At 33.6% G+C, this 11,590-nt stretch overlaps 1 protein-coding gene across 4 annotated transcripts in view; it reads right to left on the bottom strand.

Moving 5' to 3' along the window:
- Positions 1 to 11,590, bottom strand: part of LOC127837734 (ecotropic viral integration site 5 ortholog-like) — a 310,389-nt gene that overhangs the window by 164,613 nt on the left and 134,186 nt on the right. The window lies entirely within an intron of this gene.

The raw sequence follows: 11,590 nt of genomic DNA, 5'->3' as shown, positions 1-11,590 counted from the left end.
TATGTTTTTGCATTTTTTTCTGTTTTCAGCTCGTAAATGGCATTTGGTAAATATCATAAGGCAAAAAACAAACACTCCTTTCGTGTGTTTATTGATTAGCAGTAAGTATCAATCTGAATATAACATTTACATATAAATTTGTGTCAAAAATATTCCAGACATATCGCAACAAGCGAAACTATATAAACTTTTACATTTAATTTATATTAATCGACAGTTGGTTATTTTTTGTAGGTATTTATAATTGAAATTAAAAATACACATTAAAAATTGACCTTGATTAGTTCCGTTTAATATTAATATTATATCCAAAGTCCAAACTGTATTAAATAAACATTATACAGTGAAAAAGCAAAATAAAAATGATCGACATGGAGAAGTACATAGTCAACAGAACTAGCAACAAGAAGGTATTGAGCATCACAGTTCTAACTATTAAGACAATAGTGAAACATTACACACAAAGCAATCGTAATTGAAAAGTGAGATGCATTCATTACAGTAATAAGTATATATATTAAGAGTAAATTATTAAGTGTCTGTTCTAAAATTCTCGGCATTACATATATACTTTCGGCAATATTTCTTAAGCTGGTACTACATATTTATTTTAGAAGCAATTCGAATTTATTTAAGGTAGACCAGTGACAGTAATAAGGTTTAAATTATTTCATTCTGAGCCGATACCCAATCACGTATAGATTACTATTTAACCCATTTATGCCTAGTGGACTCTCCCATCCTTCTAAATTGGATCAATTTATTTCCAAAATTAGGGATGTCTAGTATATTTATTTCTATATTTAGAATATTTCTTACAGAAATTCCTTTAAGCAAACAGCACAGACCCTGATGAGACACCGCATCATGCGAAGTCTCATCAGGGTCTACGCTGTTTTCCAATGCCTTTTTTCTAGTCGCTAGGAATAAATGGGCTAATACGTTACGTGAGATTAAAAAAACGTACTCGACAAATAATTGAAAATATCAGTAGTTAAAAACAGTGAACAGTTAACAAGATTGTTATTATGCAAAATAAAAGGTATTTATTGGCAATGTCAAAGGTTTGCTGTATAGATGATCCGATCATGTTAAAGCGAGCACACTCGCGTTATTATTTCTTCACATATTTTAAATAACACGGATCGAATTAAGACAGTAAACAAGTAACGCGGATCATAATCACATTCGAAATGATCTTCTATGGAAAGCATCTAAGCGCATGCCAAAGAAAACGGACGACAGCATGTGCTATCTTTAGAAATATTTTGACAATGTTTAAATGGGGGTGGATATAGTATATAAGAATAATTTTTAAAAGTCCAGTTCCTTATCTTTTGCCACTATATTATAATTTGGTGATGGATTGTGCAACTCAGGTTTCATTTACGGTATATCATTCGAAAACATGTTAGTGTAAACAAACGTTAGGTCAATAATGTTTATTTCTGTACTTGTCATTTATATTAAAAATATTACTTTACGTAAGTCGTTCAAAATATGCCTCTATGGTCAAACTCCCTTTGCCATGTTATTTATTGTCAGGAAAAAGAAAATGGACTTTTCAAATAGTTTCTCGAAGATTTAAATTTACAGTTCCTTGTGTGTAAGTAAAATCGCATCGCTCTCGCTAACCATGCTCTTTACTATTTGCTAAATGACAAATTTGGCCGGTTCCTTTTCGTCGCATTATGGTTTAATCAACTTAAATATTTCATTTTTCAAGAGTTTTCCTTTCAAATCTCCGTGAACATCTGATTGGAATATATGTTATGTCCCCCAGTCTTTACTGGGGGACATATTGTTTTTGCCCTATCTGTTGGTTTGTTGGTTTGTTTGCTTAAAACTTTAACATTGGCCATAACTTTTGCAATATTGAAGATAGCAACTTGATATTTGGCATGCATGTGTATCTCATGGAGCTGTATATTTTGAGTGGTGAAAGGTCAAAGTCAAGGTCGTCCTTCAAGGTCAAAATGTCAAATATATGGGGACATAGTGATTTACAAACACATCTTGTTATTGAATGAGCACGACCTCGATAATATAAACAGCATGTTTAACATATTATGACAATGTGAATGTTATATTAAAGGGATCTTTTCACGTTTTGGTAAATTGACAAAATTGAAAAAAGTTGTTTCACATTCGCAAATTTTCGTTTTAGTTATGATATTTGTGAGGAAACAGTAATACTGAACATTTACCATGGTCTAATAAAGCCATTTTATGCATTTTTGACGATTTAAAAACCTGAAAATTATAAAGCGTTGCAACACGAAACGATTAAATAATTTGAAGAGTTCTGTTGTTGTCGTTTAATTTTGTGAAACTACGAAGATTACTTATATAAAGTATAAAATACATCTTTTATAGATACTTGGCAGGATGGCCGAGCGGTCAAATTGTTTTTTACTCCAGGACTCCGGGGGTCACTGGTTCGAGCCCGACTGCGGGCTTTTTTTTCTCTTTTTTAAATTTTATTCTTGATTTTTTTACTGGAGCTTTTTATATCCAATGTTTACATTTATCAATATAAAGCATTTAATGACAAACTTCAAAACAAGCCAAAATCTATGAAAAGGCCCCTTTAAAGGTTATGGCAGACTTATGGTCATAATCACAAGTGCGTTTTATTTTGTTCTCTTCATAAGTAAAAGCCACAATAATGGTAGCATTGTTTATTTCGAGCATATTTGATACTGTTTAACATAGTATCGGCATATTAAATAATTATCATAATAATAATGCGATGTTTATGCAAACAATTGAAAGGAAATAAAGTAAAATGTTCAAATGCTTATCGAAAATTCAACCGGGAGAAATGTGTGCGTCCTAAGTCAGTTGAAGAGAAATGTATACAATTGAAAGATTGTTGAAGCCCACACACATTTTGAACAGTTATGTATTGTTCATAATATGCGAGTCATATAGGTCCGATTAAAACTACTATGGCATAAAAAAAACAACCAACACAGTATTGATATTGAAAAAGGGCATTTATTACAAATGCCATAAAAGTAAGGGCGTTTAAAACTGAATGCCCTAAAACAATGAATGTAATACATACAAAAGAGTGTATAAAATATGTACATTTATTAAAAAAACAAAACATATTGGTAAATGTAAACATACAAATTATGTACAGAATGCCATAATGGGCGATAGAGAACCGCCTGTAAACATACATGGCACGAATGAAATGAGAATACTGTGTGATAAAAAACCTAAAATGATATGTGGCGGAGGTAGGGGAGGTGGTGGTTTTGAAGCGTAAGCTTGGCGGTGCAACTGCACACGCCGAAATGTTACTGAAAAAAAAATGGAAGCATTTTGATTGGATTAACAGATCACATGACTTTTACCTATACAATGATTGGCTGATGCCTAAGCGTGCAAGGTTACACTGCACTTAATTAGCATGTTAACAAATGTATTGAGGATAACTTCTACTAAACAAGAAAAATTATTACAATGGCATACAAAACTTTATGTGTGCAGAAACTTGGTTATATATTCTATATAAGACAATACCAAACTATAATAAATTGTATTCGGCTAATTAATACGGGGCTGGGGTTGATAATCCAGGAAACTGGCCTGTCATTAGTAAAAATAACACCCACAAACAACATTAAACTCAATATACGACATTAAACTAAATATATTTAACTGTAATGTTGTTAAAAAATAGCTTGGTGAAATACATTATTTTTTACGAGAAAAAATATTGTTAGTATTAATAAGAAAATAGAACCATTTGAAAACAGTCAGAAAAGTTAGATAGGAAAATTGGCAAAATATACGACCATACAATGACATCAAATAGGTGAATTAATTAGTATACAACATTTACATTCAGTCGCTTACAAGTACAATTGATAGTCGAAAAAAAACAATGCCGTTTATCAACATACTGTGCCTTTATAGATTTCAGAAAGGCGTTCGACTCCATTATAGAGACTTACTATTTGTAAAATTGTCAAAATTTGGTTTCCATAGTAAGTTAATAAATGCTGTAAAATCTATTTATCAAAATGTTTTGTATTCTGTTAAATTGAATGGCTTAAACAATGATTAGTTTACTATTAAAACTCGCTTAAAGCAGGGCTGTTTGTTGCCGCCATTACTATTCAATCTATACATAAATGAGATTGCTTTGAAACTGAAAGCTGTTGGAAAAGGAGTGTATATTGATGGCGAAAATGTACCAATTCTCCTTTATGCGGATGATATAGTACTTATTGCCGAGAATGAGCATGACTTACAAAATATGTTAAATATTCTTAATACATGGTCTTCAAACAGCATGAATGTAAATCCTGCAAAATCAAATATTGTACACTTTCGTAATCCATCTGTAGAACGTTCAAACTTTGTGTTTAAAATTGATGACACTCAACTAAACTATGTAACACAATATAAATATATTGGTCTTGTGTTAAATGAGCACTTAGATTATTATATTTCTGCAAGAACTGTTGCTGAATCTGCTAAAAGAGCTTTAGGAATGTTGATCGCTAAAACAAAGCCATTTTGGGGTATTCCGTATGAAGCGTTTTCAAAATTGTACGAGTGAACAGTTGTTCCAGGGATGGAGGGAGATTGGTAGACAAAGTAAACGATGGGGGAAAGACATCTCGGAATGGACAAGGTTGAGTCTTAGCGAAGCCTTGATACTGTCCGAAAGAGGGGAGGAATGGAGAGAGCTGGTTGCCAGGTCACCTGTGGTGCCCAAACGGTCACCCAGACTAAGGATTAGGTGAGGTGAGGTTAGAACGCAGTGCTAATGTTCGGCTGCTATGGTCAGTCTGACTTTTATTTTATTACATTTTATAACAGGCATAACAACTTCAATCTTCATGCTACTTAGTTAACATGTTTATCTTAAAAAAATGCAGGCAAAGATTGAAACTGATTCATGTATGTCTTAAATAGGTCACCATGTCAAATTTTAAAACGACCGTCTTACCATTTTGAAAGCCACACGTATATTTTGACAAAATATAGGCTAAGTTCGAATCTGGGTCTGTTTGGTCTTTCGGATCCATATATTGACCAACCGATCAAATCTTAGAACGACAATATAACCACTCTGGATGCAACATTTATCACTCAATATTTATGAAACATATCCAGAATGCTTATATCAATGACATTTACGAATCTCGGTCAAGTGGGGTCAACATTTTTCTACATGTAATTTATAAAACAATAGATGTACCCAAGTGAACACTTAAGGGCCATAATGGCTATCTTGTGATGTTTAATTCGTGTTATATGCATTGTCCTGTATCATGTAGGCCAAGGGTCACTTTCTTTAGATAAAACACGAGCAAGAGTTAATATGTGATTCTCTTTTGATAATAAGTAGATAGAAATATGCGCGGCTGGCTCATCTCGATTTTTAACCATGAATATGGTTGAATTTAGTTTTTAACCATGAATATGGTTGAATTTAGTTTTTAACCATCTAGTGCTTGAATTTGGTTTTAACCATCTCGTGGTTGAATTTAGTTTTTAACCATCTCGTGGTTGAATTTGGTTTTAACCATCTCGTGGTTGAATTTAGTTTTTAACCATCTCGTGGTTGAATTTGGTTTTAACCATCTCGTGGTTGAATTTAGTTTTAACCATCTCATGGTTGAATTTTATTTTAACCACGTTTATGTAATTATGTTCATTTATGATTGCTTAACTACGTTATGGTCGAATTTTAATTTCAAGAAATTCAACCAAATTAAAGCCACACTTGAACCATGAATCGCGAAATACATGAAAATTCAATTTTCTTATTATCGTGACGGGGCGGCTGGAGGACTTTCGACCGTTTAGGCCTATGCAAAATATTCTCCTTTTATATGTTTAATTTCAAAGTCTAGGTAAACAATGTCGTTTGTTTTGATCATTCCGAGTAAGAATGCCGTGGTAATCTAGAAAATATATTATATATTCCAGTTCCACAGAAAGGTCAAGCTCTCCCTTAGATATTCGCCTATCGACTTTCGACCTTGAAGAAACGTGTTTAAACCCTCCCACCCTCCATTAGCTTCAACCCACGGAGTAACATTCTGTTTAAGCCATATCTCCGTAAACTCTGAAAACTCTGGGTCGTAGTTGGATTTTTTAACCATCTGCTGTTGAAAGGTATACATAGTTAAGATTCTCCCCCAGTTAAGATCTGGTAGCATCTCATTCGCAATTAGTACACATACTGTTTTGCATACCGGAACGGTATTAACCACATTAAAGATAGCCTTGCTGTACTTGTTATTCTGTAACTTTAAAAGACCTTTTTGTAAATAAATATTCATGGTTTGTTTTGTTTATCATATTTTTTAATATTTAACCATAACGATCACGAGGCTCTTGACAGGATAGGTCGCACGTTACGACGGGTTAGGAAGTTTTATATTACAAAAAAATTGAATTGACTTAAGTATTTTTTTACTATATATAAAATTGATAACACAACGGTACAAGAGTTGATTCAACGGCGTATTCAGCAAATTGAAAATCCACCACCACAAGATGAGCATGCAAATACAAGATTTTTAAAAGATTTAAAATTTGCACAAAACACATTTAATAGAATACAATTCAAAAGTCGTAAACCTGTTAAAAACAGTTTTATGTATGATCATCGTATTTTGGATTTAGTAGATTATAAAACGGTTTAAGGTTCATTTCCAAACCCAAACTGGGTTTGAAAATGACTATTACAAGTCTATTAGGCTTTTATTGTCAACCCATGAATTAAACGATTCGGGATAACCGAGCCACTTGACTAACGACTTGTTTTCGCGTTTTCGAATAACTTTTTCAATTCTATATACTTCTTGACTTGTCTTTTGTAGTTCTTGTTCATAAAACGTAACCTGTATTTCCTCACCATTATAATCAGTGATTTTATACGTTGGTGGATCCGTATATTGAACTTGTGACACTGTAAACACTTCCTCAGTCCATCTAGGCGTATATCTTTTTCAAATATTCCCTTTTTCTTAGTGATTCTCACCTTATCGCCGTCTTTAAATATTGGCTTACCGTACTTTTGAGGGTGTTTGGAGTACAAATTGAACCAAACTACGCTTCCGTTTTTTATGACTAGCATCAACAGGTGTCAGTTTGATTGATGAATGCTTTGTGTTGTTATAATCATTTACCATTTCATCTAAGACATCGATATATTTTCTGGTAGAGGTGGCTGAAAAATATTTGAACATCTTTTCCTTCATTGTTCTGTTCCACCGCTCTACCACGGAACTTTTCTCTTCGTTTTCTGTGGAATACAACTCGACTCCCAACGCCATTACATTTTTATTGTAGAACTCTTTTCCTTTATCGACCCACAACTTTTGGGGTTGCCTTTCCTTTAATATTTTGTGAGATGCTTCTGCAACCTCAACTCCGGTTTTACTCTTAAATGGAACAATCCATCCATGTTTTGAAAATACATCTATTACTGTTAGCAAGTATTTTACACCATTATTAAACTTAGCAAAAGCTTGCATGTCTACTTAATCAAAAGCCCATATTTTATCAACGCCATGGGCAACGACTATTCTTTTTCTAAAACGTTTTACAACGGGTCTGTGCAGTTCGTCTGCGAGCTGATCAGTCCATTTTAGTTCTTTAGCCACGACTTTTTTCCCCTTATAACCTAACCCACACTTTGCCTTGGTAGATATTATTGGCTTTATTATACTACGCTCAATTCTTTCACGGACCGTTGGGTCTTTAATAGCATCCATTTGTTCAAGCATAATTTTATCAGCTGCGTTCTTGATTTAATTATTATTATTTTATTATTTAGCAGTCACATAAACAACCAAGCAATGTAAGATGGAATTTTTACACCCATTATTGCTGCTTCTTCCTGTATTGCGCGATGATTATCTGAAATATTAACTTAATGACGCTATATTCTTAAATCTTTTTCTATAAAGAAGGAATGTAGTTGACACTTGTTTGTAGTTTCGTTTGATCGTTCGTCAAAAAGTTGCTCTGGTATCTTCAATACCATTGAGTAATTAAATTGTAATTAAATTGAATGCGTTTTAATTCCCTTTTATTATTGTTTAATTTGAGTTACAATGCTATGACGTTAAATTTTATTTACACTTAAATGTATTATGAATATTGCTTGGCCAAGTGCGAGGTTGAGCGCTCTATAACCGGTTTAAACCCCCAATGCTTTGCATTGACCGTTCCAAGGCGGTGACCCCAGCTTTATTCATATTTTGTGTTTATGTTGGTTTGTATTGTGCTGTATTGTGCTGTTTTGTACTGTTTTGGCAATCGGTCACTTGCCTTAAATAAAGGACCAACTAATTGTTTATAATGAGAATTCAATACTGCTCCAGCAGCTGGAGTTTCACTTCTTTATATTGCTGTATCTGGAAAGTGTTGGTAAGCTAAATCATGATGGTAGGCAGCATTATCAACTCGATCAACTGGTTTACTCCAGTCTTTATAAGCACCAGTTGAAGTTAATCGTTCGTTTAACTTAGTTCCAGATCCTGCAAAGTTCATTCCTAAAATATGCATTTCACCGGGAAATTTAGCCCACGGAAGCTTTACTTTACTAGTTACCGAATTAAACGACGAAACTAAGTCTCCTTCAGTTTTAGTATGCATTTTTACAAACTGTGTTTTAACACAACCGCAAACGACGCACTTTCCGCGAAGCATTGGTTTATTGTATTTACTTACAACATTTTGCACATCAACTGTTTCAGTTTTGCTTTTGCACTTTACGCAAACATTTTTAAATGAAATAATAATTTATATTTAAAATGGAAGTTACAGATCTTTCGTGGAATGATGGTATTTCAAAAAGATGCAACAGTAGACTTTTACCGAGATCAATACGAGGTCTTATTATTGGAAAAATGCTGATGCGGAAAAACTATACTATTGTTAAACCCTTTACTACGACCAGGATGGTTAGACTACAACAAGTTGCAAGTTTTTGGCAAGTCGCCATTTCAGCCGGAGTACAGAATTGTTAAGAAAGCGTTTGAAGAAAAGCTGCCTAAAGAAGAGATTCTGAAATTGTCTGCCGAACAAGACTATATAATAGAGAATGACGTTTCACCAGCTCTTTTAGTTGAAGAAATGGCTAAATGTTTAGATAGGCCAGCTGATATTGAATGTAATTTTTTTGAAACGTCTGATTATGTACCTGATCCTAGAGACTTGAGTATCTCTAAAAAGAATTTAATGATTTTTGACGACCTTCAGTTGGAAAAACAAAACAAATGTGAAACTTATTACATAAGAGGACGCCACAGCAATGTAGACTGCTTTTATCTCGCACAAAACTTCTTTAAACTTCCAAGACAAACAATAAGTGAAAATGCAATCTTTATTTGTTTGTTCCCACAGGACATGAAAAATATTAATCACATCTACAACGATCACGTTTTAACTGATATGCTTCAAGAAGAATTTAGAAATTTTTGTAAAGTAGCCTGGGACCGTCCTCATGGATTTGCTGTTATAGATCTTACTAGTAAAAAAAATAATGGTAAGTATAGATCAGGATTTGACTATTTTTACATACCTCACTAATCTTACTTTCTATATAAAAATGGAAACAAGAGTGCTCGAGGACATGTTATCAGAATTAAAACAAATAAGGATTAATACAAGTCCGAAGAATTATTTTCACATTATATTGAAAGGAAATAGAGTTCGAATTTGTACTTCATTAAGTCCAACAATTCAACTAGATGTAGACAAAAAATATGAAATGGCCTAAGTTTATTTGGAGACCTACTATTCATTTCCAAATATAGACTCTTTAAACAATAATTTTCGCTATAGTTCTGTCAACGAAGAAAAATGGTTTGATATAAATATTCCCGAAGGTCCATACGAAGTTGATGATATTAACGATTACGTCCAACGAATAATGATGGAAAATAAGCATTAAAACTCTGTCTCGGACGAGTACGCTGTAACGCTAGAGTCAAACGACAGCACACTTAAAACAGTACTAAAAATAGCAACATATTATAAAATAGACTTGACACCTGCAAACTCTATCAGAACGGTATTGGGGTTTAATGCAGAAGTATACGCATCAGGATATCACGAGTCGGAAAATATTGTAAATATATTAAGTATTAGTAGCCTGAGAGTAACTTGTGATATAATTAACTCATCATATGTTAACAATTCGACTGACAACGTTATATATAGTTTTTGTTCCATCAGTCGGACCCGGGTATAAAATTATGGAAACAACAGTTAATTTGGTTTATTTACCTGTTAATTTATCGACAATTTCGTCAATTGAGACAAAACTCACTGATCAAAACGGGAAACTTGTTAAATTTGCGTGGTGAAGATCTTTCGTTAAGATTTCATATAAGAGAAAAGTAAAAATTAATTAAATCCTATATAAAATGAGTCGTTACGAGCATGTAAAAGTAAATGTTAGCGAAGGTCAGAGGGAAGAAATTAAAAAAGCTATTCTAGAAGGAGAGGCAGTGTCTATCCGTTTATCACATAAGGATATATCCGGAGAAGATGTGTGAGCCCTCACTCAAGCACAGATCAACAAAATAACAAAAGCGTACCAAAGTGGAAAAGGAGTGACGATTAAAATGTCAAAAACACAAATAGAACACAATGCAAAAGTTGAAGGGGGATTTATTGGAGCTATTTTGCCGATGTTGGCAACCGCGGGTAAATTTCTTATGTCAAGCGTTTTACCAGGACTTGCAACCGGCTTACTAACCGGCGTAGGAGCCGCAGCCGGTAGTAAAGTTTTTAACAAAATTAGTGGATCAGGTGTTATGTATTTAAAGACAAACGGAAGAGGTTGTAAAGTAGCACACGCAGGTAAAGGATTGTATTTAGTTCCGTGAAGAAAGGTAGTTCGTTAGGAGAGGGGCTGTATCTTAAATCTGGAAAAGGAATGTACATGATAACAGGAACAGGATTGCTACTAGGACCAAATTCACCATTTAGCAGTATTCCAATATTAGGGATGCTTCTATAAAAATATTAACATATATAAAAATTCAAAGATATAGTATGCCAATTCACAAGTTTATCCACAAGTCTAAACGATCACCACCAGCGTCAGTTAAATGGTTACCTCACGAGAATCTTGCACATCCTGCAGAACCACTGTATGGTAAGTGGAACATTTTTTCGCAACAATCGCTCACTATTCAACCGAAAGCAGCACGAACTTTTGCATTAGGAATAGGTGTACAACTAAGAGACGGCGTTTGTTCTGTATCGCTCAGACAAAGTTTGAAGAAAAACAGATGTAGTTTACAAGATGGAACTATTGCTGAATCTGTTGACGACATAATTGTTACAATTTAAAATAACTCAGACTCTGCAGTAGATATTGATGAAGGTGAATCGTTATGTTTTGTTACACATCAGTCGTTTAAAAAAATATTTTTTAAAATATAAAAATGGAGTTCAAAGATTCTAAATGTAACGCATACGATACGTATGCCAGTGACGCTAAACTATATCCATCTCTACCACTAGTTGTTGTTCCGTCGGCTCCCAAACTGATTAGAGTTAAAGGAAGTGCTCAGTCATACAGACTTCAAAA

The sequence above is a fragment of the Dreissena polymorpha genome, chromosome 7, assembly GCF_020536995.1.
Source record: "Dreissena polymorpha isolate Duluth1 chromosome 7, UMN_Dpol_1.0, whole genome shotgun sequence".
NCBI lineage: Eukaryota > Metazoa > Mollusca > Bivalvia > Myida > Dreissenidae > Dreissena > Dreissena polymorpha.
The sequence above is the reverse complement of the archived record's forward strand: the minus strand, read 5'-3'. Positions and strand labels throughout refer to the sequence as shown.